General features: G+C 41.6%; 1 pseudogene across 1 annotated transcript; it reads right to left on the bottom strand.

The window, feature by feature from the left end:
* Nucleotides 1-331: 331 nt before the first annotated feature.
* LOC311240695 lies at nucleotides 332-4,616 on the bottom strand (annotated as a pseudogene). Its single transcript has 6 exons — nucleotides 4,533-4,616; nucleotides 2,839-2,966; nucleotides 2,364-2,562; nucleotides 1,102-1,249; nucleotides 775-979; nucleotides 332-639 (listed from the first exon to the last, which is right to left on the bottom strand). The product of its transcript is annotated as an uncharacterized misc_RNA (transcript).
* Nucleotides 4,617-5,381: the final 765 nt, after the last annotated feature.

The raw sequence follows: 5,381 nt of genomic DNA, 5'->3' as shown, positions 1-5,381 counted from the left end.
TCAAACCCAGCATCTCCTGCGTTGGTGACAAGCACAATCTCCGCTACGCCACCTGACCGCCCTATAAACATAATTTTTTTAAATGGCTAAAAGTGATTTTGTAATTTTGCAACCGTGGGTCTCACAGGGTACTTTTAACCCTGTGAGGCCCAAATAAAAAAGACATTAGCAACTTCAGAGGCCAGAGGGTGAGACCTATAAACACATGAAGGGTGCCGTGACTGAAAAAAAAGGTTGAGAAACGCTGGTATATGATGTGGCTCTTTGTGGTACCACAGTAATTTTTGTGGCTCTTAGTCTCTGACTGGTTGGCCACCCCTGAAATAGGCTCTCAATGCTGAGAATGTCTCCTTGTAATGTCAATCAGGCTTTTGAGCCCAGATTTAAACAGCTCTGGCTGATTGTTTACAGCATTGTCCAACAGTATGGTCACATCAGGGTACTGCAGAGCAAATTCTCTCTGTGCAGCTTCCTGGTCCTGTGAACTCTGAAAAGGGTTGGTGCCGAAGTGAGAAACCCGTGTCAGCGATCCAACCTCTTGCTCATACCAGTCTGCAGCCACTGATGCATCTGGCAAAAGGTCTGTGGACACTCGTTTTGGGCATCCCTCTCCGGCCAAGTACCTGGGGATCCCCTTTCCTAAAATAAGTTGAGCAAAAAATTATCCATTGCTCTAACTATGAAGGTTAAACAACGGTTTTCTTGTTTAAATAAAATGTATCAGAAATCAGACTATATCACACCTTTGCTTGAGAGACAAACTATAACACAAACCTGGAATCCTGTGTGCATTCCATGCTTGAACCACACGATCAACTCCGAGCTTGGCCAACTGGCATGTCAGGTTTGACACGCAGAATTTTGTCAGGCTGGCCTCCATATCCAGCTCCTCCTGATCCACCAGATGGACCAAAGCCACTTTCAATGGGTAGTTAACCCTGTTGTTGATCTCTGGCCAGATCCGTTCAATGGTGTGATTCTGTTATTGTAAAATATAGAAGACATTTTCAGAATCTTTTTCCAGATTAACTATATTGTATATATATATATATATATTGTATTGTATTGTAGTATTAAGTCTTGTTCTAATTTCTTACGCACCTTTGTTGATGGTGTTTGCCTATATGGTGGCCTCTCTGTGTTGTGCCGGTGGCTGGCCAACTTCTCCTGCATGTAAAGAGTTAAATAAAACTCTTTCCCATGGTCCACTCTGACCTGGTCCCATATGCCATGCTCCATTACCGCACTTCTGCAAGAAAACAGAATAACATTGGCAAGTTGGAAACAAATTATAGTGGCTCTTGTGTTGTCAGGTAGTGAGGAGATCCGAGTTTTCACTTGCTGTGAAAGGGGACATATTGTAGGAAGGGAGATATCCTTTTTTTGGGTATTATTATAAAGCAGGTCTAGGTAGGTAGTAGGTGGTGCCATATAAATACTGTGAAAGTATCAAAACGCTCAGTCCACAGAGAAATGCACACAGCCAAATTCAGAAACTGTGCCTTTAAACGAGCCGTTTGGCCTTTGTGGATAATTTCCACAAGGTGGACAGAGTTATTCAGACAAGAGTATACTTTGGTGTTTTGGGTACAGGGAGTCAGGGACAAAGGTGTTTTAAACAGGGATGCGTTCTTCATGGGACGGGGTTGCACTCCGTGCACCCAAAGATTTGAGCAAAAGCGCATGCACGGATTTGCACGGCACGTGCATGCACACAGGAATGCGCTGCACTCGCCAACTCGCTATAAGTACCCACCTTGGCTACTTTGCATATCAATAGCGCCGGTCGTCAGGTGTGTTAAATACGTTCTCAGATACATTCACACTAGGGATGCTCGATGTTGGCTTTTTTACCGATACCGATATTGTCCAACTCTTAATTTCCGATACCGATATCAACCGATACCGATATATGCAGGGTTTCCCCCCCCCCCAAAAAATTGAATAATTTCAGGTAATTAACATTACATATCTCTTGTTGTGGAATTAACACAACATTATGCATACTTTTGACAATAAATAAAATCAGAATTTGTTCTTACTTGCTTGCCTGGGTAAATAAAGCTTATAGAAATGTAAAAAAATATATATATATTTTTTTTTGAAAACAGATACCGATATCACATTTTAATGCCGATATCGGCCGATAATATCGGACATCCCTAATTCACACCTAACTTGTGAATGAAATGTGTTACATTCCATTCGTAGAGGCAATTAGGCACCATCTTTAGTCTGTGCTTAAGCGAGGGAACATTTATGCGCATGCGCGGGAACGTGCGTGCACGTGGCGTCATTAGCGTGCGTGCAATCAGAGTTGATATGAGGAACGCACCTCTGGTTTTAAATTACCTGTTCATTACCTGTAAACGTCAGTGTATATGGTAAGGTTGTTTTTAACAGGCATAGTGGATCGTCCAACAATTTTGCTGGAGAAGCCATCAATCGCCAGCACATGGGTCACGCCAAACATCACCAGTTTCTCATTTTGGTCCATGTGGAATGGATCTTGTGACCCACATAGGCTGCAGTATATGGAACCGGATTGAGGTTCCTGGCTCCCTTAAAGACAGACAAAAAAGAACAGCATACTCAAACCATACTCAAAGTTCAAAGTTGAGAAAACAGCTAAAGCATGAAGTGGGGCTGCTTGTCTAGGTGTAACCACCTGTAGCAACTATATAGAAAAAAACCCTATAGAAACCACCTGTCAGCCTAGCAACCACATAATAACATCCTAGCAAAAAAGAATTCCTTTTTAAAAGTTCCTCCAACTAGCTCTCAAATGTGGGAAAAATATAATAATTAGGCTATACATTTGATAAAAAAAAAACCTACCCTGCATCGTTCCCGATGATATGGTGGATGAATGTTGCGCAACGCATGTCCCACACGACCCTCTGATGCACAGGCTCCGCGGCTGCAAGATAGCCAGTCATCATCTTCCTGCCATAGGTAGGACCAGTCTTAAGGTAAAGATAAAATGTAATTAAATTGATTGAAAACTTTATTAACAGATTGCAGAATGAATGGGTACAATACGGCTCAATACAAAACTGCTAAGAGGATGCAGACCAGAAAAAGACTTTTGAGAGTTTTTATTCTTACTTGCAGTGTGGACAAATATAAGCATACTGTAACCTCTGTGTTTAAACTGGAACTTAAACACAGGATAAGTGCTACAAAATAAAACCCAAAAAGTGACTCAATATAACTGAAAACAAAACAAACGCGCACGGTTAAAAGACAGTGTGGCTTCCGGGCGGCTACGTGGCGTAGTGGGCAAGGCGCTCGCCACGAATGACGGAGACGCTGGGCTTGCCTGTTCGAGCCCAGCGCTCCACATTGCTTTCAGTTTAGCTGGTCGATGGGTGGGGATCGGGCGTTGTGGACAGCGACTCCTACAGGTCGGTTGGTGCGCCTGCGCAGTAGAATCAGGAAGTGTCGGGGGCGCGTGTTGCTTAATAACAGCGGAACAGTGCAAAAATGCTTCAGCTTTCGTCACTGCACGCCACTACGGTAAAGCGCCTTTCTTTTCACGCCGCTTAGACAAATGCTATGGCATTTCCGTGTACATTGCAACGAATCACTTGGAACCTCGGCTGTCTTTAACTATGAGTGAACACAACTGTCTTTAACTATGAGTGAACACAACGCAACATTGTAACGTTAACGTGTAATTTACTATGGAATATCAGAAGAAACTACTCAACCTCGGCTGTCTTTAACTAAACAGTGTTGTGAACACAACACATTGTAACGTTAACGTGTACTTTACTATGGAATATCAGAAGAAACTACTCAACCTCGGCTGTCTTTAACTATGAATGAACACAACACACTAACTCACCATGTTTAGATAATAAAGTACTCAACCTCTACAGTCTTTAACTATGAGTAAACACAACACTCTAACTTACCATCTTTAGATAATGAAGTATGCAACCTCTACTGTATTTAACTATGAAGGAATTACAACCTTTATTTAATGGTTAATATTTTGATAAAAGGGAATTTACTATATTTGTATGGCATTTACACTTAAAGTAGAAAAACAAAAGTAATCTGTAAAATAAGTGAATTTCCTGTGAAAAAACATTTTTTACAGTGTACGTTACACACACAAATGCTACAGTCATTATGACACATTTTACAAAGAATGTCTTGTATGAACTACCAGTAATATAAATAATATTAACAACAAAAATGTGTTCCATCTTCATGTCAGATGATTTTCAAAAAGGAAAATGTACTACGCCTCTGTCGTCTACTCTAAGCCATCTAAGCGCAGGTGAAAAGATGCGACTGCTGTTACCTCAAGTACCGGAGGGGACTTGTGCTATGTATGACTTAGTCCACATTGCAGCCGGCTTGTGGGAGGCAAGAAACAGCGTTCGTGACAGGGGAGGGTTGAATTGGATGATACGAAATTGGGATGGGAGAAAAATATAGAAAAATGGGAGAAAAAGTGGATAAAAAAAAGACAGTGTGGCTTCCCTGTGATAATTACCCAATTCCCTCCCGCTGCACACCTGTGAACACATACAGGCTCTGCCTGAGCACATCTGAGCCCCGCCTCCTGTGCCCACTGCCAGATAATTGGTCAACACCTTCATGGTAACAGTGCCTTCATTCAATAAAGTAACTGCAGAAAATCATTAAATTGGCTACAACATAGCCTATAAACAAGTAAGCGATAGTTTACACACTGTAACTAGCCCCTTTCGTGACCTTGTTGGCGTGCATCAAGTTAAGTAACGTTCTCCCGTAGCTCGAGCATAGCAGCTGCCATCTGACAGAAACATGTTTCGGGTTGTGTCATCAAGCTAGTTCTGTACATTTTCATAACCCCTCCCCAGATACGAATAGGTTATTTAATTTCAGTGTCCTATTTTGATATGTTTGGCGGTTCAGTTTATTTACGTTGTTAATTTATAGTAGCTTAACTTTCGAATGAGTGAGAAACATGTCTGTTCACCCAGGTTGAAATTGCGACTGAGAAAGCGCTTATAGAAAATGTCTAATATGTTCCACATAAACCTGGAAATAATCTGAACGTTTCAGGATTCGGAAACATTTAAAAACACAAGAAGTTATGACAAGTAAATAGAAGAATAAATAGATGGGCTTTCTCTGTGTCTGTCGTTTCTCGAATTTCAATATACAATGTAACAATATAACCAGCGTAGACCCATGTTCACGTAAAACTTAACTGTAGCCTACCTCTTGTATTGCAGTGAAGACGGCGGCTTCTACTTGATGGTCCTTCATTCGCTGTCGTTGTATGCCATGTTCTGTACAAAAACGGCGAATATTTGCGATGGAAGCTCCTCTTTGCAACCCACATTCAAATACCAAGTGGTTCCGTATATTTTCATCGC

The sequence above is a fragment of the Notolepis coatsorum genome (genome assembly GCF_963971535.1).
Source record: "Notolepis coatsorum genome assembly, chromosome: 14".
NCBI lineage: Eukaryota > Metazoa > Chordata > Actinopteri > Aulopiformes > Paralepididae > Notolepis > Notolepis coatsorum.
Note: the sequence above shows the minus strand (reverse complement) of the source record. Positions and strands in the feature narration are given on the sequence as shown.